General features: G+C 35.7%; 2 long non-coding RNA genes across 2 annotated transcripts in view; one reads left to right on the top strand and one right to left on the bottom strand.

Annotated features, from left to right (window-relative positions):
• The window catches only part of LOC311430680, a 34,851-nt gene that overhangs the window by 6,509 nt on the left and 366 nt on the right, over positions 1 to 27,976 (bottom strand). Inside the window, exons 2-4 of the long non-coding RNA XR_014688936.1 lie at positions 27,640 to 27,675; positions 15,558 to 15,609; positions 10,317 to 10,412 (exon numbers count right to left, since the gene is read on the bottom strand). This is a non-coding gene — a long non-coding RNA (uncharacterized lncRNA). The remainder of the gene's footprint in view (positions 1 to 10,316; positions 10,413 to 15,557; positions 15,610 to 27,639; positions 27,676 to 27,976) is intronic.
• On the top strand, positions 428 to 27,976 carry LOC311430681. The gene is made up of 2 exons (XR_014688937.1): positions 428 to 5,054; positions 23,747 to 27,976. It is a non-coding gene; the product is annotated as an uncharacterized lncRNA (long non-coding RNA).

Raw genomic sequence — 27,976 nt, 5'->3', positions numbered from 1 at the left:
TATAACCCATCCCAAGAAACACACCTGTCCTGTGGCTGCTTCTCAGACACCACTAGCAGAAGGGGGATGAACTGTCATGCCGCTCCTTACTCCCTATCTTACTCTAAAGTGTATGGGAAGGAATATTCTCCTGAATCTGGGGAAGAGAACTTAGGAATCATCATACCCTGTTTGGGGTATTTTCAACCATTACCAAAACTACCACCTTTCCACCCCAGTAGTCCAAAATGCTTACGGAAATCCTGAGGCCTTGCAGATTTTCTTCTGGAAAAAATGACATTGTCACCAAGATCTTTCAGGTAGCAAGAGTAGCTGCTGTTCTGTTCTTGTTTTGTTGTTGCTGTTGTTTTTCAAAGATCTCTTTTTACAACACAAAATGTTCATTTTCCTCCAGAACAGAAAGTTCTGTGGAGGAGGTAAAGCTGTGTAAGAAGTAGTGCTATGCTGTTCCCCTAAAAAAGCCTAAAGTAAATTTGTTCCTCAGAACTAAAATTACAATTTACCTTTTTAAGTTTATTATTCTCCTGGTTAACTAGCACATACAGTGTTTTAATTAGAAGTAAGAAACTTTAGATAGTTGAGATAGAAATTGGATCGTGCACCAGAGGTTCTTTTGGGAGAGATGGCACTCCCAAAGTCCATTGACAACCACAAAAATCTCTGTGGCCATTTCAGTAACTTGCTTTGTTACCAAACCTACTCACTTATTAAACTAGCTAGACAGTTCAATCATTGCTCCATTTCTGAATTGGGAAATATTTCTTTAAGAACAAAACAGGGGAATAGCACTTGTTGCTATAACAAAAATCTGCAAACATTAGGACATGTGAAAATGTTTGGCTGCTGCTGAGCAAAACTTTTGTGTCAAAGAAGAGTTTAAGAAAAACAGGATTTAACATAGCATTCCTGCTTTGTCACAGGTCTTGTGCTTCAAATTTTAAATTATGATATTGAAGGTGACAGCAGAGTTTGTGTAAGTGCCCGTTTTTCTGTCGAAAATCTCTGATGTGATGTAAATTGCCTCAGTTTATCAAAATCTGTTCTTCATGCATCTTGTTAACACCATTTTCACTACTGGGAATTTATGAATGATATGCACTGTTGAAGAATAAGAACCAGTACACAAATGGTTCACCATTTGTTGCACATCAAGCCTTGAATATCTTCTCCATTTTCTTTTGTAACCTTAATCAGGCCAGACACCATTCAATTTTTATGAAGGTATTTGAAATTTTCAGTGGTGGTGGTAGTCATAAATCTCAAGATAACTGAAAAATCATGAGACTAAGAACATGATTTTTTTTAAGGCTAATTTATTTAAATGGAATTCAGATGCTAACTCAAGACTTTAAAATTTTCTGTTAAAATTTATGCAAAGCAATGTAATTCACTATTTTTAATATATCAGAATAATCTGCTTGTGCTTTATTTGATGTTTTGGGAATCACTCACTGTGGTTGGTAGAAAAACTTCTTCCTTTTCATTGCAGTTGGTCTGCAGTTCCAGATTCTTCTTCAAGAAAAAAATATCTAAGATTAATTGGATAAAATTGGAAGAGTTTATTGAGCTAAACTGCTGAAGACAAAGAGAAGTCCTCCATTAAGACCGGAAATTGAACCCACAGGATTTGGGTGAATTAGGTGAAGAGCAGATAGTGACAATCCTATTTTAACTGACGTGAATGCATTTTACACTTTTGATTACATAGGTTTTTTATTAGTGAACCAACATCAGCTAAATTTGTAAGACTAATATGATGTGGTCTTTTTTTTTTTTTTTTTTTAAGACTTGCACATAGAGAAGTGCAACACTGGAGATTAAACCTCTGTTTCCAGGCAATTCTAAATAAGAACAGCCAAGTTAAGGCAAATCGAGTTAGTGATGTGAATCCAAATTCCATAAATTAAAGGGCATTAAGCCTCTTCTGTGTCATTTAGTTCCTTCAGGTTTAGTGCAGCTGTAGACTTGCTGAAGGACTGAGCTCATTTCTTGTTATTGATTGCTCTGAAATTTTGTGTATTTTAGACAAATTCCAAGAGTGAGAAAACAAAGGTTGAAATGTGTAAAATTAACATACTTATGGGAAGAGGAGAAAGTCTTACCAAATAAGTTACCTAGATACAGTTTGAAAGTAAACAATATTGCTGAAGTAAGATCTGCTGAAGTTGATGAAACTCGTAACAATAATGGTACTTGACTAGAAAATATTCCCATCTCTTGGGAGCTGTATTCAGTGTGGAAATCAGGGACAAATCAGGGACGATACTTCTGAAGTATTTCCAAAATAAACATTTTAAATATTTTATTAATATTTATTACCATTTTATACTCATTAAGAGAAGGCTTGGGGAGATCTTATCCATATTTACACATACCCTATAGGAGGGAGGAAAGAAGGCAGAGCTAGTCTCTCCTCGCTGGTACCCAGGGGAATGGATAACAGGCAATGGGCACAAACTGAAACAAAGGAAATTTCATTTAAACATATTTTTTTCTGTTGTTTTTGGTTTTGTTTTCCTGTGAGGCTGTCTAAACACTAGAGCAGGTTGCCCAGAGTGGTTGTGATGTCCGTGTCTTCAGAGATACTCAAAACCCAACTGGATGCTTCCCTGAGGAACTTGCTCCCTCATGGACCTTACTTTGAGAAGGGGATTTCAACCTCAGCCATTCTGTGATTCTGTGTATAGAGGTTGTTGTTACTGAGCTGTTAGCAAATAGATATGAGCAAAAATTTAATCTTTAAAATTTCCTCTGCTATCATCTTATTTACAGATCTGAATACATTAAGATGGGCTTTTAATGACTGAATTTCCCTTTCTATAACACAGCGAAAATGATAGCTCAAATGTAAGCAGTCCTTTTAAATGCCTATTGAAAATTTAAATGTTATGCCAGCAATTCCTCTTTAGGATTTAGACTCAGCCGTCAGTTATGTGGTTATTGACTTTATCTTTGGTCTGCAAGAAACTTTTTCTCCAGATCTTCACTGCTTTTTCATTTTGGATTTCTTAAGACATACTCCTTTTGATAATACTTAGTCATTTTTTATTTTCCCTTGCTGATTCCAGTATACTGTAGTATGCTAAAAAGTGCACTTAGTCATAAATGACTTAAGCACTTTCAGTAGTCTTTGCATTTTGCCCAAACTGGCTTGTTTGACATCTCTCTTCAAATGTTCTGAATTTGCTTTCTTGCTAAATAATCCAGATATTTGACATCAGTTTTAGAAGAGGTTTATGTACTTAATGGAAGCATGCAAAGATACAGAGCTCTGGAAAGCAGCACAATTTCCTCTAATTGTGTCCACTGTCTGTATTTATCACTACTGATTAGCGCATGTGCCTTCTCTCCCACCCCAGCTGCCACCACGCAGATGGCATTCCCAGCAAAGTAAACAGTTCAGACGTAGTACAGTATTTGTGGTCTGGAAATGTTAGCAGATGACTGAAAAGGGGGAGGAAGAGGAGGGCTAGATTTACATGCTTCAGGTCAAGTTCTGCCCTGAATTCTCCCAAGTCACTGCAAATAGGTCCTGGGGGCTACCAAGGGGAGGGGGCAAGAAAGTGCACCTTTGATGCGTTCTGAGGCTTGCATTTAAGTTTCCATCCTATACAGTTATTTAGTTCTAATGCTGTAGCAACTTTGGATGGAACGATTTGGTTTTGTTTACCCTAGAAACCAAGTAAAAACAATGAGGAAGAAGAAGACATCCCTGCAAAGATGTTACGGTTGAACCCAGACAAACAGTGGAACATTTACAGTGTAAACGTACAGATGTCTAATGACAAGCAAACAAAACAATTATTCTTAAGTAATGATTTATCTTTGGTTTATTTTTAAAGGCCTTTTACTCAGCCCTTTCATATTAGTCATTTCTATATGTTTTTAGTGTTGTATGCTGGCCCCAGCATTTACTTAGAAAAATATGATGGTGTGGGGTTGGATGTAAGAGAAGAGGAAAGGACTTACATGGTAACTTTTAGACTAAAGGATAATGTAGTCACAGGTGCCCTTAATTTGTCTTTAGAAATTCAGCTTTCAGGTGTATGTAACTTTTTTAATTTTTCCTTTGGGGGGGGGGGGGGGGGTAAAAATATGTGAAAGCTCCCAAACTAGCAGGTGCCTCAGAGTGAAGAGTTTCAGATAAAATGATTTTGCTGAACAAGGCTGAAGGAAAACGTTGCTGGCTTAAGTATCTTAATTACATTCCTGACACTGTTTTGTTGAGAAGCTGTAGTGACTTCATGTGTTGCAACAAGGACTTAATATTTGGCACATCTGACAGCAGAATTTTTTTGTCTAACTTGTGAAAATTCATTCAAAAATACCACTCAGAGTACAAGCTTCTGAAAAATATCAGTTCATAAACACAGCAGAGTTCTTGCTGCTCAGCTGCAGCAGGGTCACTGAAGCACCAGATGTCCTTTCCAGTGACTCGAGCTAGCTTTAAGCAGGTATTTGCCCATCTGCTTGATGCTGCTCCCATATCTCAGATGTCATAGATGATTATCTGAATGCTCAAACTCTGTTTCAGTGCAAATGTAGGAAAGCAGTGCCATTCACTGACAATGCCATCTTAACAGCTGCCAGCTGTTCATTCCCAACCTATGCCCTCCTTCAGCTGTCCTTGTAAAGTTTACGGGGCCATGAAACAACTTGGATCAGACATTCCCCACCCCCTCAAAAAAAGGAGAAACAAAACAAAACAAAAACAAAAACAAAAACAAACTCAGGTTATTTTTAACTTGAACATATTCAATGCAGGGATGACCACAGCTAGATTTGCTAGAGGGCAGCTGTCTGTGACCTGAGATATCAGAGCAACTGCCTCTTCCATGAACTAATTTTCTTCTTGCTTTTTATATGCAGGTATCATAAGGAAACCAAACTGCATTTGTATCTACACTGCAATCAGGATAGCAAAGGGAGCAGCTGAGGGCTGGCATTCCCCCTGCAGAAGGCAGACAGCTGTGGCTGGTAATCCCCTGAACTGCCACTGTAGGTTTTGATAAAGCTTCTCTGGCAGAGCTCTTTGTGCTCTACCACCTTAAAAGGTAAGTAAAAAGTGCTAATAATACCGATGTATAAAGTCAAAGCCTATGCTACTGCCATGAATACTTCATTATGCATGAGAAATGTTTCTGTCTAGAAACACAAACAAATGTCTTTAGGGAGCAGGAGGGAAATTTTCTCAACTATTTGGGTAATTAGAATCGGAAAACACAGGACTATTGGACACACAATCAATCAGCTTTCTGTGATAATTCATAGATTTCCCATTTTCACCCAGACAAGCCACTTACAAATACAGGTCTGTATTTTTAACTAGAAATTGAATTTGAAAAAGATGTTTTTTGAAAGTGGCATAAAAGTACTTTACAGTCTTTATGCACTACAAAGAGTTTCTATGGCGGGAACAAATTGGCATGCTTCCGCTTGTGTTGGTTTCCATAGATAGCCCACAGATCCCTGGAGGTCTGTGAGCTTTTTATAAGAGGTCTATGAAAATTTGCCTGTGAAAAATCAGGGAGCTTTTATTTGCTATATAAAGTTCTGCACTTCCACTGGGACGAAAAAGACAACTAGGAGCCAGCAAACTGGTATAGAAGTTTAGATTTGTAGAGTAGCTAACTGCATACTAATTTCTCACATAGGTGACTATGTGTGTTCACTCATGATGACTTTACTCATCTCCTGGGTTGTCAAGTTTGTTTCTCTGTGACCTGAATTCTTGGGATGACAATAAAAGAAAACTCTAAGTGAAGTTAGATAGTACATGACAAAGTTTGCAAGCAGTTGTGCATGTGAGAAAGGAGCAAACTGTGGATTAGATGAATGTACAAGGTTCAAGGAGATATATAACGTGGAAAAAAAATGAATGATAATGATTTTAAATATATTTCTAAAAGCAAGCTTTGTTTCATTCTCCTGTGTAATTAAAATTTTAAGACCTGCCTTTCTAAACAGCATATGGGACACAGATTTCCTTGTCATCTGGGAACCAGTTAGATAACTTTCTGTGTATTATCCAAGTTGCAGCTGATTAGGCCATTGCATATACCAGAAGTTTCCTGTGATATTTGTATGGACTACCATGGACATCAAAACTATCTTGGAGCTTTTTGAAAAAATGATTTTCACCCCAAAAATGTCTCTATCTGACTAAGCCAAAACTGTAGAAAATTAGTCAAATTAGATTTCAGAATACCAAAATAAACAAATAAATAAATTTGTTAAAACATGTTTTTGACACTTCAAATTAAAGAGTTTGTTTTCCTCTAAAATGGCTCCCTTCCACAATGTGGGAAATAGTTCAAATACAGTCCTAATTCAGTCTCTTATGTTATAGAGAGCAGAAAGCAAAGCTTGAAAGAAGGGAATGAAGGAGAACCACTTATGCAACCCCAGGGAAGGAAAAAAAAAAAAAAAAAGTATAGTTGTTCTACTTTCTCTTCACATCTGTTCCCTTTCCTTTAATCATTCATTAGAAGCTGTAGTTCTAGTATAATTCTTATCAGGTATCTATTCCAGCTAGGTAAGCATAATGGTAGTGAATAATCTGTATCTATTGTTTTAACAAATGTTCATGATTTTGTTTAATGATTAAATGAATACAAAATGCTTTCACTGCCTTCTAGCAGGGCTATTTATTTTAACTATATTGTAGATAAATGCTTAAAAATTCATTCCTTAAATCTGATAACAATAGAACACTTTTGCATGTTTGTGTCTTTCTTTCATACAATAATGGAAATATACTTTTTGTATTTTTTTCAAGGTTATGCCGAAAGAAACCTAGTATATTGGTTAACTTCAAGTTATAATGTATGCTAAATGTCTCCAATTCTGCTTCAGCAGTTGGAAATGCAAAAATTATTTGCATTTTATTGCATTTTATTTCAAAGCAAAACTTTTCATGTACATTATACACTTAAATTGTTTTGGTTCAGTTATTTGGCCTGGAAATTAAAGTGAATAAATACTTAGGTGGACAATTGGAAGTAAGATATGTAAGTCTCAGGGTTCCATTGAGAAGAAATGTAGAAGTATGTATGGTCAGGGATGTTTAACTGAGTATATGGGGAAAAGGGAACAAAAGATTTCTGTATTTCTCAGGAAGGAGTATTGTGAGAATTTTTACCAGCAGAAGTTGACTAAAACAAAAATGTGAGGGTTGAGATTCATGTGATTACTGAATTTGGCCAAGGAATTCATACAGTAAGTTACAAATCCTTGGATAAACTAAGAATGCCAATAAGAGGATGACTCTCTTAGGAGGCTCTAAAATTGTGATGGATCTGAGGTCTGGTTACATTGAAGGAAATGATGAATCTCATGAGAGTATCCTGTCACTGGAGTGGTTTGTCAGGTGGAAGAACCTCTGAAGGCACTTTAGGGGAAAGTCGCTGGAGAGCAGCTCAGTCACATCTTTGCTATTGACTGACAGAACAGTCAATTTAGAAAACATCTGAGTTTAACTGTAAATAACTCTTCCAGCATTTCACTAAGGAGGGGATTGACAACTGGAATTTTGTAGGTGTCAGTAGTGGGAAAACTCCTTCCTAGCTCAGGTTCAGAAAGGTTTTGGGTTGCCTCATACCCAAGACAGCGATAGGGACTATACTACTACCCATGAAGAAGAAAGCTACAGATCCTGAAGCTGCATTGACTTATTTTATTGCTTTCTTCTGTAGGTGCTTGGAGGCCCCCTTTGAGCACAAGGTTTCAAAAAAGAGAAAGTGCAGACTGTACCACTTTTTTTCTCTTCTCTTTCCCTTCTTGCATGTAGAGATTGGTGTTTGAGAGACTCAGTAAATGGTCAGCCGACAGTCTCATGTGCAATGAGCTACTTTAAAATGGTCATTTCCTTAGGGCAGAATTTACAACTTTGCTATGTTAGCCAACACGGTACGCTTGTTGGGCAGATCTTCAGCTGCTGTAGTAACAGTCATACATGTAGTTTGGTATAATTGGGTGAAGCCTGAGAAGTCTGTACTATGTGAGGATTCCACTTATGTAACCAATGTGAAAGAACATCTACATTCAATCATTTTTCACGACAGAGGACTAACACAACCAAGACCCTTTTTATAGGGGCTATGTATTAATGGAATTAATTCAGTTAATTTTATTTTTTTTTAAGTAAGTTTCTATGATTTTTGCACTCTGATATATTCACATACTCTCCATTTTCTGTGAATTCATCAAGTTGCAGAGAGATTTTTTTAAAAAAGCATTGATTTGGATGTGAACTGAGAACAAATCGAAATGTTCTTGTCATTTCACCTGCTTGGAGGAAAAGAGTATTTTTTGTTGTTGTTGTTTTTCTTTTTGTTTTACAGAGATGAAGAATTATTTTCTGTCATCTCATGTGTGTTGCCTCTACTTGAAGAGTTAAAGAATATATGCAAGTTTAATATTTTTTTTTCTTCCCTTTATGTTACTCACAGATTCTATTTTTTTAGTTATCTCTTCCTAATATTTATTTATTTTTTTTAAGTCTTAATTCAGTCTGGAGTCCTTTATATGACTCATGTTGTTCAGATTGACCCAAATGAATTCACTGAATGTTCTACACAAACTGCAGGGACTATTTAAAGGCAGAGTGCTAGAAGGGCCATCACAGCTCGGACTGAAAAAGATCCATCTAGCCCAGCATCTTGGCTCCAAAACTGATAAGAAGTGGTGAAAAGTGGATGATTACTACTGAAGAATGTTATAAAATGATAAGCATGAAGTGATAGCTATCTGCTATCACTACATAGCTATCTGCCTTATCTTCCCAGCTTCCAGAGAGATGCAACATCCTAAGTCAGAGGCAGTATCTTTGTGTTGAATAGATCTTGATGGATCAATTTGTCCAAGAAATTTTTAATTCACATCAAATTCAGTAAACCACAACAGCCTGAGGCAAGGAAATTTTAAGTTATCTATGTGTTATAATGAGGCAATGCTTCTGTTTTTATTAGCTTTGAATTAACCAATTATTTGTCACATCCTTGTTTACTGTCTTTTGTGATACAAAAACTTCCATTCCCTATTTGACCTGTCTTTGCTACTCATGTTTTGGAGAGCTCTTTTCTCTGTTTATCTTCCCTTCTATGCTGACAAATTGTAGTTTTAGCTGTTCTTAGTCCTGGAAAATTGTTACTGCTCAATTTATACTACATAGAGAAAGATTCCAGGAAGGGAGCTTCCTTGAGTTTATTACAAACAGGGATGCAAATGACTCATGCAGTTTGCTTCCACGGCCTTCTCTCTTCTGTGTGCTCCTTTTGTACCTTAGCAATCTGCTGGTCCTGCTAATTGATAGGTGTCCTGTTTGCTACGGAAAAGGATTAACTGCAAATTTTTGATGGCCCTGTGTGTCTTGAGGCATATGATGTGTTTATTTTCTATTTTCACCTTGAACTTCTGAGGGATATAGTCTTTTCAAATGAACGTTTACCCTCTGTTTAACCATAGAAGCTTTTTCTTAAGTATTTACTCTGAGAATTGAACCTGCTGGGAAATATCTTCCTCTTGGGACTGTCAGTTCTCATGTATCTTTTTCAACCTACTACTTTCCCCACTTTTCTTTTCTTAAACTTGATTATTCCATAGTGGATTTCTTCTTGTATGTTCATGTATGTGTAATGTCTAATTTCTTTACCTTTACTTTTAATGTAGCTCTTTGATATGGGACTTAAGGACTTAAGAATTACTTCTTCACCCCCACTTCCCTCCCCCCCAATTATTATTCCTTTCATTCAAAAATAAGTGATTGTCTGCAATTTTCAAGTTATTGTGAAGAAAGTTAAAAGATGGAAGATGTTACTTTTTAATGCATTACCTTTATTTGCACAGTCATTGCAATTAATAATATTTCTCTTTTCTAAGATAAGAGGGTGCTGTTCAAGTGCTTCCATACAGCTAGAAACTGTTGAGCATCAGCAATGTAGCCCACAGGGTGTGACCAGTGCACCACCTGGGGATACATCCCAAAGCTGCCCTGTTTTGTGTTGTGTGGGATCCTCAGCCACCTGCAGCAGTATTTTAGAGCAGGAGAGTAGCAGCAGTGAGTTACCACTGGGGCTGGAATTTATGGTTTCCCTCTGACCAAGATCTCTGGAGCACCTTTGTGAAATTGCAGTACATGCAATGTAACTAGGAAGGCCACTGTATGGGGCATGCAAATTCCAAAATCAGGGAAGTATTCAGGAAAGAGCACTAACAAATGCTCTTTTTCTCTAATATTAATAATAAATTTTAATAATAAATATTAATAATATTTTTTTCTCTAATAATTTTGCATTTGATTAATGGACTTACCTTACCTGAATTACCCTGATAGGCTCTGTCAGTTCAGCAGGCAAGAAAAATGTCAGCTAAAATACTGACTTGTAGCTGCATCTGAGGCAATGAACATGAACCTGAAAGACAGATAAAGGCAGTAAATCATTATATGCTGCTGGGGAAAATTAAAACTTGAAACAAACTTTTTTTTTTTTCCTCCTCTGAATTCACATATTAGAGAGGCTGAAGGGACATCTTTAAGTCAGCTTGCATCCCTGATACAGCTATCGTTTCATTAATGTGGTTACAGGGCTGAGCCCTGCTAACAAAATGCACAATCTATTTTATTGTCAGCTTTTAAATCAAGCTGTTTCAACAAGAAGTAGTCAGACTGTAGGAACTTCCCCCATTTCATTGGAATGAGCCCTACACTATTAGGTATGTTTAGGGGGATATAAAGGATCCATTACAGAGTTTGCTGACTTGCCCAAGACAGCTTTAATAGATAGGGGGCCCACTTCTGTTTCAGGACAGTGGAAGGTTTGCATGAAACATACGAAACATACCAGAGAGGTCACAAACACCATCCACCTCCAAGCGTTTAAGACAGCGGTATAATTACCGTAATGCACAAATGAATGAAATTCTTCTTTTAAAATAATTCCTTGTCTTCCCCCATTCTTCTTTTTAGTGAAAGAGGCTTTATGTTTAGACAAGCAAAGACTTGAAACCTACTTTCTTCCCAATCAATTTGCTTGTCCTGCCCCTTGAGAACTATAAGCAATCCTTGAAACCTTCAAGAGATCCAAACAAATTATTGCAGAATCATTTTTTTTTTTTTCTCCTTGTAAGTCTTAAGTGCTGAGCTGTCCTGGAACATATGCTGAAATAATCCTCTGCCAAGGTGTGGAATCCAATATGCCTGTAACCACTCAAGCTTCAGGTTACCTGGAAATCAAGAAAGACATTCTTAAATATTCTTAAACATGGTAAAAACACCCTTTCCTTTTCAACAGAAATTAAAAGTTGTGGTCAGAGACCAAATTGGAGGGAGAACATGCCCTGTCCATGTTTTGGATAGGATATTCCCAATGTAGGAAGTGCATCTGGTTAAATCTGAAGCTTTAGGTGACTGCTTTTTGTCTCTTAGAAGTGTCAGCTTTCTTGTCCCCTGCCTGAGGCCATCCCTCATCATGCACTGAGGACTGGAGCTGAAATACTCTTGCTGATCCTTTTCCAGTCTGCCTCATGAGATGAGGATAACAGGCATGTAAGTGAGAGCTCAGTCTTTTGGGACATTTTGTGTCTTCAGTTGCCAGTTACATCAGACTAAAATGCCCCTATACGTCTGCTTCAGTGTCTTCCTTAGGACTTTCAAAGCAGTTCCTCAGTAGCACTGACCAGAGCACCCGCAATAACTGCTAGTCTGTAAGTGACTTGAGTTGTGTTTAATGTTCTGAAACAGCTCTGTTACAACATTGCAGTAATACTGTCCAAACCCAGCTCTTTATAAAGTGCTGTATTGTATGCAAGACTGATGTTACCATGCACGATTTAAATGATGACACAAGCAAAACTTCTGCTCTAAAATGGAGAAATTAAAGATACCAAAATATTATCTTTCCTCTTGCCAAGGAGAACAGCTGGCAGGATGGGTTTACTGATCAAAAACTTTGGCCAGCAGACATAGGTTATCATTTTCACAGACTTTCCTTCTGAAATAAAAGATTAACAAAGCATGCTATTTTTTATTTCAAAATTGGAGGGTTTGTGTCTTTCATCTGGTGAAATTTAGCGTAAAAGTGAAAATGATATCAAAGTTACAGGCACCATAGGGAGGCTGTTAATGTGGGAACAAAGGGCATTTGGCCAGTTAAAATAATAAAAGACTATACAACTTTCCCAGTGATGGCTGAAGCCCAATTAGTACTTTCCAAGTAGAGCCACAATATTCCTTTCCAGATTATGTGGTTTGGCATGACTCAGAATGAGTAAACTTACTTTTCTACAAGGGAAAAATATAATTAACAGAAAAAACAAGGTCACACAGTATTATGCTTTAAGTAAGCAGTTATTCACCATGGGGTGTACATTAAACAGTCAATATTCATACACCTTGGACAGGCTGAGGCAGAGGCAAAGTAATGTCTCAGCATACAAAAAGATACATATATTATCTTTATAATATGTGCACCTATGTGCAAGGGTAAAATGCAAATAGTTATTTTATTTCCTTACTAGGGGATTTGAAAGGAGTGCATATTCAATGTCCATGTGCATAGTGCTCAAACACATTTTTCAAAAAGTACTCTGTCAATTACCATTATATACTTCTCTGTAATAAATAGTAGTTTAGATATTTTCCTTTAACTATTTCCTTTAGCTATTTTTTTTTCTCTTGCTAAAGGCAGAATTGTTTGGAAAATTCCTTTTGTCTTAATTAATTTTGTTAAGAGAACTTGCAACCTAGATACTCACATGGAAAGGCAGTATGAGTCTGTTCTTATTTGTAACAATCCACTTTACAGGACTGTGGAAGTTGCACAAAGCCCACTAAGACTCAACAAAGCTAGAAATAAACTGACAGGGTAGGGAAAATGAAAGAGAAACTTCCAGTTTGGAGGTGAATGTGCAAATGATTTGTAAGGATAGCTTTTTTTCTTCTGTCTGATTTTTGGTAGTGTTTTTAAAATGAACAGCTGCTCAGTTGGAGCTCAGGTAGAGGGGAAATACATGTAAAACAAAAGAAAACATGGTGGCTCAGGGTAAATATATACTATGGCAGCAGAATGAAAGCTGCCCTCCTGAGACATCTGGTTGTTTCTCTACTAATGACACTGTTCATGAGAAAGTGAAGTGATATGCCAGGAGGAAGATGAAAAAAGAAGAAAAAGTCAAACTTCAAAAACCAGGGAACCACTCCCATCACCTGAAGCTTAGACCACACACCTGAAAGGGAGTAACCCACATCCAGTCCCAGCAGAGAATGAACATCCTTATCTCCCTTTCAACTCCACCAGTTTGCAGTCATTTTATATACTTTTAGAAAGTGCTTGTAAGGGAGGAATTGCTTATTTATTTCCTGCTCTTTTAATTATTATGGTAACCTGTGATATCAGAAGCCTTCATTAGTCGCAGCGTAGCTCCTGCATTATTCTGTTTGTATCTCAGTTGGAACAGTTTTTTCTTCATTTCCCAGCCCCACCTGGGACTGCTTGCTCTGTTCAGATCCCAGACAGCCATCTGAACAGCCCTCTCTGCTATAGTTGTGTGTGTGAAGGAGGAGGAAATGCATGGGTAGCAAATGTGGGAGTAAATATGCGATCTGCTATATTGTTTCAATGGTTATGTATAGGTAACATGCACAATATTCATACTGACTTCTCTTTAAATTAATCCACAAGTCAATAACTAATTGCATACAATACTCTAGTGTCATCTACACAAGTTAAGATATGCCCTGAAATACCTGATTTTTAAGTAGTTACTTGAAAGACAAGAAAATCCTCACTGGCTATAGACTTGCTCTAAGTATCAAACTACTTCGAAGCAGAAAAGAAAAAAAAAAAAAAAGCCTTACATTGTAGACTATTATTGTAAACCACTCCCATTTTGACAGACTGAAGAAGAGAAGGCAGTACTGGGGCAAGGAGCAGAAGGGCTGTCCCATCAGCTGCTGCATACTTGCATCAGCCTGCATGGTACAGGAGCATCTGTGCTGATGCACAGCCCCTATTTCCTCGAGTGGAATTTTCCACACTTCTGTTCTTGAATCAGAATGTATCTTCTTACAATGTGAAATTACAACTTACGTAATCTTTCTGCTGTACATACAGTGGAGCATGTATTTTTGCTCTTCAGCATTTCACCACCACCACTTAATCTAAGCATATACCTTAACCCTCTTATTTTAACACAGATTGATTTCACTGGTGTTAGGGAACTGAGGTGTCTAATTAGGTGGTCTAACATATTTATGTGATTCAAGTTTATGAAGAAATGGAGATAGTATAAAAACAAGGAAAAGATAACTATTTTTTGGTATACCTAAAGACAACTTTTCTGTATCTCCATACTAAGAAATCTACTTTTATGAAACAACAGTGTTATTTCATCTTGAGTCAGAGCTCTAAGAAATCTAATGTAAAGGAACTCAACACAAGAAATTCAAGGTAGATGACTGAGGAAAAAAAAAATCCATTTTACATAGAAAATATTTTCTGGATACTTCTTCGTATAGATACCATAGAAAAGGTTTTATTTTATATTAAGTAATTAGTGAGACAAGCATCTCATATAAGTTCAATCTTCTTAGCTAGGAAAAAAATATTGATTTTAATTTTAAAATTGCACCAGAATGTTCTGCACAAGAGGAAAAATAATTGCTTTTTACTTTGAGAATAATGCAATAATAAGATAAATGTTCAAGGGTGAATCTCTGCTCTTCGATGAAGCCATCATAGCTGCTTTAAATAGCTTAACAATCTCTTTCTGTATAGAAACTGTAGTCATGGCAAAATTATGCTGTGGAAAATAACATCTTGTCAAACAAGAATACCATGTTTACCTACAAAATCCACTATCCTGGCATGCAGTAATTGTATTTTATTTTTCCTTCTGTTTATGTTCTTGCAGTGCTTTCATCACCCTTGTGGTTCTGTGTATCCTCCAGCACTGTATTAAGCAATGTGACTGATATCTGTCATGTGTACTTTAATTCTTTCTTAATTAGCCAACAACTCTATCAGACTAAAATCAGTCATATGGTATTACCATCCACTGCATGTTTTACTTTGTCTCGTGTTTCTCTTTGTAAGGTAGTTTGTAAGTCCCTTTGCTTTATCAACAAAGTAAGTCTATCACTGTCTAAAGAGGAGAGAAATGAAAAAAAATGTCCCAGTTTGACAAATAGTCTTGTAAACTACAACTAGTAAAACTGAAAGAGGAGAGTTAGAGGAAAGAATCACTTTCAAATTAATCTTGTCAAGCCAGAATGGTCATTTGCAAGTTTCTGCTACAAGTTTCTGATGTCTGAACTTGTCTCAAATATTTCCTTAAAATTGTGAGTTATAGGTCAAGAGAAATAATCTCTTCTGACAGAAATATCAACTCATTTAATTTTTGAAACTACTATCTGCATATGTTAAGTTTATAAGTCACAGATCTCAGGATTTGTAAAATCAAAGCCTTCCAAACTCAGCTTAAGAAAATAAAAATACCAAGACTTATTCTTCTTTTGATGAGAGTCATTATGTTAACTCTGAAAAATGCTCAGAGCTTACCTTCTTGTTATACCAGTCATTAGTCCACAGCTATCAGCTCCACAGGGATTCCCTAAACAGAATACAACATATTAAAACTAGCAACACACCAAAAAGTCAGTACGTTAAATTAACCACTTCAACATCAAAGAAGGTATTATATAGCAATAGTCAAGGAGGGCACACTAAGTAAAACTAGCTTTTAATAACTTAATAAAATAATCCTATATAGATACAAATTCCCATCTCAATAAGCAGATTCCCATCAAAGTTAGAACTGACAAAAAGATTTTTTTGAGAATTCTATTAAGCTGCATGCCCTAGTAATTAACTCCTTTTTGAAAGGATTTTTATTTTTCCAGCACTCAAAAAAAAAAAAAAAAGAAAAAACAAACTATATCACATTTTAAAAAGGTTTATCTTTCTTCCTCCAAAAAATCCCTCAAAAAGCAAGTTCATCTTTCTAATAAATGGAGAAGCTCCAGCTAGCAACAATGTGCTAGTCTTCTACTCTCTTTAATCATACAGCAACAGGTATTTTAAAATTGCTGGCTTCCATGTCAAAATATGGAAATCTAAATCATTTTCTTAAAGATTTAAAGTTTCCACATTCCTGGCTAGTGGAACTACCAGTGCAAAATCATTAAGATGCTTCTGAAAATCTCAATGTCTTTTTAAACCTAACAGATGTAGATTCTTCATTCTAAATGCCTAATACTTGAGATGCAACATTTACAACCAGATAGCATCAAAAGGCTTTTGCTTTGTGAACAACTGCAGAAGTACTGATGTAAATAAATAGGCAAATCCTAATTAATCTGAAACAGTCATGTAAAGAAAATATTTCAATGCTACTCCAAAAGCATAGACTCTGTGAGTCTTAAGTGCTAATTGTTATGTCAACTTCAAAAAATAATCAAAAAGAAGTAAAAGGACAGATCTACTATGGTGTGATTTCTAAAAATAGACTAGTAAATAATACTGCTACTATAGAGCAGTCTAACACAGAGATTTATGAAATTATTTTGATTTAGATGACACTATTGTTTTCTACCATTAACAATGTGGAAGTAGCTAGAAGCTATGTGCCATGCTTCAGATCCACAACAGAAAAAAAAAAAAAATCTGCTTCTTGGACAATCCAGAAAGCTTTTCCCTAGCTTTACTGGGGAGAAGGTGATGGACTGCACACCCCCATACTTCTTGCATGCTACTATGCTATTTTGAGAGATTCTGTGAGTTTGGGAGCTCCTGCTCTAGTGGATCCAAGATTTATTTTTTCCCCGTACAAAGTAAAATACAATATCTGAGCATCTATGAGTACACAAAAGAAAACAGATAGATTTGCAGACATACAGATAAAAATCCTAGGTTACTGTGTGCATCATACCAGACTTAAACCATTACGTTCTATCACAGACTTCTGAAAAATTCTTACTCTTCAATGCATCACTCCCAGTGCTTTCAGTATGTTATCTCCCTTTGTCTCCCAACACTGTTCCTTTTTCTTTCAACTTATTAAAAACATACGTTACCTTTAGAAAAAGCACATTAAGAACAAACACTATTAAACTATTTCTTAAACACTAGTGTTGGCAGAGAGATTAATTTTAAAAATTGCTATAAAATAGGAGATGAGTTGCAAACAACATAGAAGGATCTAGGTATGCAAATTAGGTGACTGTGGAGTTAAGTTGTCAGTAGGATACAACCATGAAAAAACAGATGTTGTCTAAGGATGGACCAGTTACAGTATTTCTCATAGAGAAATGAAAACATCTGTGCTAAAGCACCTGAGAGCTCCTGCACAATTTTTTTTTCATCATGATCATGGAAGATAAAACAGGTAAAGAACTGCAGTGATTACCAGAGAGAAGTCATCTTAAGAACAACGCTGCAAAATTTTTACTTGTTTAGTCTAACAAAAGCAAAAGCTGATACAGAAAATACTTATTCTCTAAAAACACAATACAATGGTAAACAGTAGGCAGGGATAAGAACTATTTACTCTACTGAACAATGTTGGCACAGAAACAAATGAGTGTAATTTGGCCATGAATAAATTTAGGCTGGAAATTAGAAGGTTTCTGACCAGAAAAGTGGTGAGTTTCTTGTACAAATAGTGGGGAAACATAATAATAATTAAAAAATAAAGTTATTTAATGTTGAGTATTGTTAAATTCATGAAACTGCCTTGTGTAACTAAAGAACTGTATTTTGATCGTCCAGGAGACAGTTTCCAAGAATTATGCTTGCCTGTTTTGTAAAAGCAAGGGCAAAATATATATATATGTAATTATATAAGAATTAAATCACATTTATGCATGTTGTTAGAAATAGGGCTTAGGAAAATGCCATCCATATGTAAATGTGTCTGTAATTAAGTTTGTGCTTTGCTACAAGAAAACAATTTAACTTGATAAGACAGTATCATATTGTACTCCAGTGTTTGGAAGTTGATTTTTCTAAATGGAAAGATGCAATCTGTCACATGCAGATTTCCTTCCTTCCTTCCTTCCTTCCTTCCTTCCTTCCTTCTTTCCTTCCTTCCTTCCTTCCTTCCTTCCTTCCTTCCTTCCTTCCTTCCTTCCTTCCTTCCTTCCATAGTTTACCATTCTAATTCTTTTATTTTGCCTTGTTGTATTCTTTTAGTCTCTTACATTCTAGAAAATGCTTTTATGAGGTCAGCAATGAGAGACAGCTGGAAAAAAAAGTCTACCTATTACACCAATCTGACCTCATTTGGCTACTGGTTTCCTCGGATAAGCATTTGTTGTTAGTGTAAAACAGCATCAGGAAAAAGAAAAAAAAAAAAATGTCAATTGCTATGGAAAGACATAGTCTGAATATCAGAAAAAAAAAAAAAAAAAAGCAAACATAAAACAATGTTTGAGTTTTGAGTTAAAATAATAACTTGAAAAATGTTGTGAAACTAATTCCACAAACACAGAAGGAATTTGCTGAAATTGCAGTTATGAGGTTTGCCTGGAGACACAACATGAAAGCAGTGCTTAGGTTTTTTCTCATGCTGCCTGTCATGCCCATAATGGTCTCCCTGTTAATGGCCAATAAATGTGGTTCACCTAACACTGTAGTGGCCCTTGAAATTCAAAACTGTGTTATGCCACTATGCCATCTGAGGAATTATTTGTTTGGAAACTGGACTGTATCCTCTCATCAGCAAAGCCAAGGAGCAGAAAGAAAAAGAAAATATTGCAAAATCAAAATAGAGGTATTCCCCTATCTGTGTCAAAATATAAACAACTGACAGAATCCTGTTGAAAACAGTGAAAGGATTACGTATGTGTATTTGAAAGTCATGCCAAAATTCTTTTTGCAAATGTATGTGTGCAAATTAATATAATTATACATTTATTTTCACCTTAAATTGGTTATTTATATTCACTCTGTAAGCCTACTTACAAAAGATTACTGTGGAAGAAACTGTAATCAGTTGCAGTATGCGTAAGCTATTAGTTTATAGGTGATACGCTCATCAAATATTCTGAAAATACATCAAAACATAATCTAATAATATATCAAATGTCCCATTGTTAGTGTACTTGACCAGAGAGTGGAGGAATTTAGCTGTACCATGTAGAGGAAAAGGGCACATACAAACTTCCCACCTTGCTGATCAAGGAGAAGCACAATTATGCAGGATGGCTATAACAGGCTTCACTTCATTTGCTGAAAAAAAATATAACAGCCCTAATAGTCACAGAACCAAATTAAATAACTTTAGAATAAGAAAAAACATGTACATGTGATGAAGGCTTTTTTTAGTGAAAAGTTGGTTAATTATTTGTTTATTGACATTAATTTGATTGATTTGAGTTTTATTGAAATGATACAAGATTTTGATTGAAAATTTCCAATACTGGTTTATTTTTGCATGTCTACTATCATTGAAATATGCTGTTTCTTTACTGAAGAAGATGTGAACGTCTACCTTTTTTCCAGCAATCAAGCGCAAAAGTACATGTTTGGAAACATGTTTATGGACAGCTACAGAATAGATTTCAGGATTAACTGTCTGAAATACAGCAAAAAATAGACACTTCCATATTTCCATAATTTTGTTACTGGCTGAAATCAAGTGGTGCAAAGATGTAGTAGAAATAATGCAAAATAGTCAAAAGCAAGAAACTCAATTTTCAGTTTACTTTAACTCAGCTTTATATGAAACCTTTTTTTCTCTTCTTCCTTCTTAACCACTCCTTACTCATAGTTACTAGCCACTGTATGATAGTGATAGCTTTTACAACTAACAGCTAACTGAAACTACAGGCCTGAAGGCCTCAGTAAGTTTTTAAGAATAAAGAAGTCCACCTCATTAATTATTTTTATTTTTTTTTTGTCTGTAGTTGTTACTCAGGTACCAGCCATGATGTTGCAAGCTTGCTGACAATTTTCAAGTTTTTTCTTTACTTTTTTTACTTTTGCTTGGGAAGTACAAATGAGATACTTTAATAGTGTTATGTCCTCTTTTAAAAGGACATGTTTCTCATTAGGAGTTTTTATTTCTCCTTGTATTTAGTGCTTAATGGCCAAAATGATTTGTATATTGAAAAGTGAAAAGGCACTTCTAAGGAATGCATTTCCCCTCTTTGAAGTCTGGTCTGCCCATCCCAATAGCACCCAATCAGCAGATGGAACTTTTTAAGGTTCCACTGTCACTTGTAAGTGAATAGCTTTTCATTTAGCTTTTGAAATTGAAAGTACAATTCCCAGGGAGAAACAAAGAGAAGCTACTCTTAATTGACAGGTTATTTGTGTTTCTGAAGGTTACATATGTTCAGCCACAATGGAGGAAGAAATGTAACACTGAGTATAATCAGTGCTCAGTAGAGCTTAGGTGTCTCTCAGTAAGTTCTTCTCTTCAGTGATGGTGAAGATGTCATGAGCTGAAATTGAAGAGTGGCAGGGATCCTAAGAGATGTTTTGGCATATACTATCGTATACTAGGTAGAGTATTCTGCTGAGGGTAAACCTTTAGAAGTAATAAAGATCAGATTTTGGTCCCATCCCTTCTAATTTCTGCCTTATGTTTCATTTCTTCCCCTCATTAGCCCCCTCATAGCATTCTCTTTAATATAGTTAGATGTTATCTAAATTTATAATCTCCAGGTTCTAAGACCTTTTCATGTATCTGCTGTGATGCAAATGGACAGGTGAGATCCAAAGTTTTGGTCCATGTAGTCCAACCTCTGAAAAAATTCATGTTTTAACTGGCAAACTGAGCTTAAGGAATTAAATTAGCTAGTAGCATGGTTCTGGTTTCCATCAACATTGAGGGTAGTATGAAATAGGGGCAATGAATGTATGGTTTTAGGTTAATCTTTGGGTCAAACTACTTTGAATTTTTGGCAGGTCCTTCTTTTGCCTCTGCCATTTGGTTACATTGAGTTTTGAAGCAAGTTTTCCTAGTGGACTACATTCGAATCCAACAGGAAAAAGTAATATTTGGGAAGCTATTAAATAAGGTTTCAGTAGCTTCTGTAGTTTCTATGTGCATTAATTGTCAGAAAACGGAATAAACCAATTTGGGAGTAGAGAAGAGTATCACATAAAAGTACTTGCAAATGGCAGTAAATCCTTGAAGATGGAGAAAAAAAGTAAACATAACACGCTATTTAGAAACTGGATGAAAAACAATTCTAAAATAACTAGGTTATTGATCTGCCATATGAAAACCGCATTTCTCATTGTGCAAAATACACCATGTTCCTTCATCTAACTTTGGTCTCAGCTTGCTTATTTAAATAATTTTCTCATGCAGACATAGCAAGATTGACTGAGTGCTGGATTATGAATGAATTCAAATGGTCTTATGGCTCTGATGCAGTTCATAATCATAATTTAAAACAAATGAACAAATAAACAAAAAGACCCCTAACCTTTATGATTATAGGTAGAATAATTAAAACTCATGTACACATAATAGGAATATTCACAGATTCTCATGATCTAAATTGTATGTTTGTCTAAACCAACAAGTTTCTCTACTTCTGATATTCCAGGATATATTATTTTATTTACTAGATTTCATATTTGTCCTTTGAAAATACGTCTCTTAAAAAGGTAAAGTTGTTTCTGTGGGTGATGAAAATGAACAACTTACTCTGAGTGAAAAATCTAGAAACATTCCTATTTAAATGGTAGATTTTATATATAGTGACCAACTTTTGTGTGTGTATATGTCTATATGTCTCTCTCTCTCTATATATATATAACACAAATACAGAATTAGGATATTCTTACTGTTCTTAAGGAGAAGGAATGCATAATAAAGTCATTATTTACCCAGTTATATGAAGGTGTACACATACAAATCTGTATGTGGTTTAGGCATAGGAAGCGTATGCAGGTAACTCTAACTTCTGTTAAAGCCTTTTAGTGCTTCTCGTTTACATGACATTGTTCTCTGCTGCTTACAATCCTGCCAGACTTCTGTCATTCAGCTGGTATTTTCTATGCAGAGCATTTGCATCATGTTGCCTTTTTCCTATGTGTTCCTATTGTTGTTGTTATGAATTATTAGCATGCCATTGCTTGGAAGCTCATGGCCTTGCCCCTATTTAAAAATACAGTAAATGTTCTCATGCCTGCATGTCTGGAGAGTCTAGTAGAGGTGGAGAACAATGAAGAAGATGTTCTCCCTGGGAGATATACCTATTGGTTTCTTTATGAAAATCCACCCATGATGGGGTTCTTGGAGCTGCCTATACTTTGAAGGCCAGACTGGAGCAATAAAGAACCAGCCTCATACCACAGAGCTGAAAAACAAAAGCTCAACTGGAGGGCAGAAAGGAGAGCGTAAAGCAGAATGGCAAAGAAAAGTCTGTTTAGAAAGTATTAGTATTGACTAGCCAAAGACTGGGAAGTAGGTTCGGAAGTGATAGTGATAGCTGTTGTAAAAGGTGTGGGAAGCCCAGGGAAGGTGTTTTGCACGTGCAGAGGGATTGTGACAAAAAAAGTCAGTATACAAAATGGAAAAATGCTGAGATGGAACAAAAGAAGCAACAGCATGGGGCAAAGAACTTACTCTGTGCTCAAGACAAACACTCTAATGAGCAACCAAACACTCTAATGAGAAACCAATCCTTGCTTACCACATAACACTAGTGATAGCAATGCAAATTTCCTACAAGGTTTTCCTCTAATACTTGTCTGTACATTATCTGATTCATATTTGTTAATGAAATTATTTTCATGACGTGTCCTATAAGATGAAAGAACTGTGTTTAGATAATCTTAATTATAAATAAATAAATAAATAAATACACCGATATTAAGGTATCAAGTATTGTCTTATTTGGGACATACAATGTGAAGTACCAGAAGGTTATATTTTTGATTCCTTTACAGAGAAATGCATCCTATGCACATCCCCTGGCTTCAAATGTTGTTGTGAGAGCTCAGTACTTCAGCAATTTAGACACAACTGTCAACCATTTGGAAGATGAAGCGCATATCATAAAAAAGTCTGTTTTAAGTGATTGCCTAGCACCAAGTTCTGTAGCAGAGGAAAGGTCACACTCTACCTCTTAAATATAATAAGAGAGCCATTGAATATAAAAAAAGATGAAACAGTATGCAATTCATAACCAGCTCAGGCCTCTCAGCTTACCTGACAAAGACTGTCCCTCAGGAACAGGTAGCTGATAAGTTTAATGCTGATAAGATTTGAAGAAAATAATTCCATCTTAGAAAAGGAATTTAATCCATGCTGATTCTGTGCATAATACCAGCCATGCTGTGTCACTTAGAGGAAAGGTGAAAATAATGTTTTGGCTTTCCAGTATAAATGGGATCTAGCTACTCAGGCTAATATGAACTATATGGTCAGCTTAGAGATATTAGATCTGCAGGGCTTAGGTAGATCCCCTTTTCCTTCCAAAACAAAACAAACCAAAATAAAACAGTATTTAAGCTGTTCTCGAAGAGTACTGCTCTGTATGAATGTCTATGTGAATAAACATATTTGAAATGTATTGGGTTATGGAAATAGTTTTTCTCCAGTCTCAGTATTGATTGATAAGTTGAATTTTCTAGGTGAATATAACAAGAGCTGCCCACAAACACATAGAAACTAAAAGTGTACCTACTTCTCTTTAAGTAATTAATAACTATGTTTTATTTAACTTAATAACTGTATGGGTAGTCACCGATCTCAAAACCTCTCTGCATATCTCTCTCTCCCCTAGCCAAACAACCAGGCAATTCCTACTACGAGCAGAGGATGTATGATCACACCTGTTCCCCAGTCTCAGCAAAGTTTCTCAGCACTTACTACCTACAGGTGGTATCGCTACAAGTCAGAAGATTGGATGGTTTCTTTTGCCCTTGTGCCATTTGATATACTTTTTGAATGAACATAAGGAGCAAAAGAAACAGAAATTGGTAAGTATGAGAAAAGCCTTTTCTATTGAACATTTCACTGTGTATAACTGAGTATAATTCAACTGTATATTCCCTAGTGCACAATATCTGTAAAATACTGAGTATAAGTGAACATTACAATGGCAACCTAGAGTTAAATCAAAACAAATTGGATTTTGTGTGTGTGTGTGTGTTTCTTTTTCTTTTTCTTTTATTTTTACTTCAAGAACATTTCCCAACTTAACATTTTCCACAAGTGCTAATTCATTGTGTATTCAGGTTATGCATGTCAAGTCACAGATTAAGTATATTGTTGCAAATATGCTTTTGGATAAAAAAGGGAAGGGAAGGAAAGGGAAGGGAAGGGAAGGGAAGGGAAGGGAAGGGAAGGGAAGGGAAGGGAAGGAAAGGAAAGGAAAGGAAAGGAAAGGAAAGGAAAGGAAAGGAAAGGAAAGGAAAGGAAAGGAAAGGAAAGGAAAGGAAAGGAAAGGAAAGGAAAGGAAAGGAAAGGAAAGGAAAGGAAAGGAAAGGAAAGGAAAGGAAAGGAAAGGAAAGGAAAGGAAAGGAAAGGAAAGTTTTCAGGCACAGCTGGGGCCTTATTTTGAATTAATGTTCATTTTTAACTTTGTGTTCAATATGACAAATTTTAACATACGTGTAATTAGGGGGTAACCTGATCTTGAACACACAACAATAAACTCTATTGGTATAAGAACTGGGAAAGTCATTATCTTCTTTGCAATTCACATTTTGGAATCCATTTTCCCTTTCTGTCTGTCAGAAATCATTCAATTTTCAGAACTTTTGCTTATGTTGCAGTTGTGCAGATAAAATCACAGAGCAGGTGTATATGTTTATATTTCATTAAAAAAAAATAAGTGAACTGATACTGTGAGGTGCTATGCAAATATTTTAAAACCAAAGCTTTTTTGTTTTGGTTTGGTTTTGCTTTTTGATAGTGTGTATAATATAAACTGAAATGGCAAAATCGTTTACCTCTATCACATCCTATGGTTATCACATAGCATCAAAAAGGGGATAAGCCACTTACGTATTTTAACTGTGTTTATGAGCTCATTTGGATTTTCCTCTGTTTAATTCTGAGTTTTCTGCATTGGAATGGTTGTTTTGGAAATGCTTCTGTTATCCTTTCAAGTCACTTTGGTCTTACTTTATTCTTAAGACTTTTGTCTGGGAATAATGGTGTCAATTTCATAGCAGCCATATTGCAGAGGCATCTAGAGATGCTTTATACATACTTATCAATAATGCATTAATCTGCATTCTCAGGGGATCATATTTCCATAGGCAGCTATATTTAATTCAAGAAATTGTAAGGTGAAAAACGAACAATTAAACAAACAAACAAACACAACAGACCCTCCTACTCAGGGCTTTTGTCCAAGCAGATACAACCATTACAGATCAAAACGTATGTGTTGTACAGAAGCTAATAAGAATTGCTAACGTATTGAATACAAATATTATGAACAGATGGTCAAGAAGGTCTCTTCCATTTGTAAATGATCCTATCCTGCATTGCTGGTTTAACTGTATGTTTAGCTGAGGTAATGTGTCCCAGTGAACAGAAAGCATCTTCTGCTCAACATTATGTCAGCTATAGTGGCCTGTACCCTTATAATCAAAACAAAGCAAGAAAACAAACAAACAAACAAAAAAGCCAGGAATAACTTTCACAAAATATTCATAATGGAAGAAAATGAATCAATGCATTTTTTATATCAGTGGCGCAGGGCGTCTTGCCATTAACCCTAGTGGTAGTAGAATGGACTCCCATATGTTTTTTATGTGTCTGACTGAATCACAATCAGTGCCTAGATGTAGGTGAGGGTGTGGATCCAGCAGAATACATCAATGGAATTTTACTCAAGTGAATAATTCTGTTTAATGGGAAACTTAAAGAAGTGGTTTGGCCCTAATTTTGCAGAATCATTTACAGACAAGTAAAACACAATGCATTTTTGTGCATAAGCACAAAAATGGACTAATATTGTATTGCAATATAATGTAGATTAACTGTTGAATCACTATTGCTAAAATTTTTGGCTTTATTTTAGAAGTTTAATATTGTAGGTTCTCCCATTTACTTCAGCACATACAATGACACAGCTTAAACTCTTCAGCTGTAGCTGTGTCTGATTAGTGATAGCCATACTAGGAAATACATTAGTGGTACAGTTGGCTATATTTTAATGCTTTTTTATGGGGTAGTATTGCTAATACTCACTTCATGATCCTGTAGCTGAAAATGTTTTAATGTTTTTTTACCTGATTAGAATGTGCAATATACCCTGCAGGCAGCCTGCCTTCTTTGAAACAACCACCAACCCAAAATGCAGGTCTTACTCACTGAGGTTCTCAAACTTTTTCAGAGTACTTCATAACAGAGTGAGTCTCACAGACAACCTCACCTCCTGAGGGCACTCTCCTAAGATCCTATGGCAACTACTGAAGGCACTTACATTGAGAGACAGCATTAGGCCTAACCAGCACTGAACATTATAAAGATGAGGCCAGTACAGAGCAGTAGGAGAAAGCCAGTGGCACATTAAGAATTCAGAATACAGAGTTAGGAGATGCCAGAGTGAATCATAGCACAATTTGGCTCAGGCCCTGAGATAAACATTTCAAGAGCATTTAAACTCCTTATTGTTTCTGCTTTGCTGCTGTTAATGAGGATATCTAGTGACCCATGACAAGCCACTCTCTACAGACTGTCACGGCAGATAAGACTGGTAAAAAAATCTGAACGCAAATGCTCTACAGAAATAAAATAGTTAACAGACTACAATTGCAAAACAGTATATGATTCTAAATGATTATGGTAATAATAATCACATAAATTCTAGCAGGTACTTGTATGGTATTCTTCATTCAAAATCCTGTTTGCATGATCCTATCATAATTATACAAGTATGTTATATTTATGTACACAAAATCATAAAATAGTTATCATAGAACAGTTAAACCAAAACACACAGTTATCTTCTGAAAAGTTTAGTCTGAATCTCTTGTTTTATCACCACAGTATCATAGTATAGATTTTATAATTTCACTAGGGTTTAAGTCTTTGTTATGTGCAGATTTTTCTTTGTTAAGTTGTGAATACCATGTGAAAAATTAAGAATATATATTTAGTACTGAATAGACTGATTAATTCCAGCTGGTGTGGTAACTTGAGAGTATGTTGCCTAAGAAAAACAGTCTGCCAAATCACATTAATGAATAATCTAAAATTCAAGATTTTTCAATAATCATATTTTGTCCCCTTTCAAATTCCTTTGTTATCACCGCTCAATCTCTAAAACCTTCTGTCTCTTCTACCTCAGAGAACAGTATTCATTTGTGTACAGGAAATTTAGAAATACAATGAACAGTGCTTTAAGAAGACAAAATATCTACAATCCAAAGGTTTCAAGAACATCGTTATTTAGGTATAATAGTTTCTTATTTAACAAAGAGTCAAAGCTGAATACAAAACCAATTCTTTGTGCAAAGCAATTCTGTAAGTGTATTTTGAATAAAGAAGTGTATTTTAAATATGCTTTCTTGTCCAGTTTTAACATGTACAAATACTGAAACACTTAATTAGATGTCACAAGATCATGCTTTATTATATAACTATGTGCTATAAACATGCATTTTTCCCCAAAAGAAATGCAACACAGTCATATAAATAAGAAGAAATATTGCTTACCTTCCTTAGCAAGTACTCCCTGGAGGCAGAGTAAATCTGGTTACAAAATGAAAAACAAGATTGAAGTGTACAACTCACACACATACAGACAGCAGACACAGTTGTCTCCATGAAGAATGCCTGTTATAGCCTTCTGTACATTTTTCTAACTTCTCTGTACTGTAGTTATGCTACAAGGACTCTATGATTAAAATTACATTGTGTAGCATAGGTATAGGCACCAACATACTGCATAAATGGTTCTTACTGTTCCAGAAGTCACAAACCATCCTATAGAAAATTTACACCTCCAAAACAGAGATACGTTACAATCAAGCAGATTGTGGCAAAACACTGT

The sequence above is a fragment of the Aythya ferina genome (genome assembly GCF_964211825.1).
Source record: "Aythya ferina genome assembly, chromosome: 2".
Classification (NCBI taxonomy): Eukaryota; Metazoa; Chordata; class Aves; order Anseriformes; family Anatidae; genus Aythya; species Aythya ferina.
This window is presented reverse-complemented; position numbering and strand designations above follow the sequence as displayed.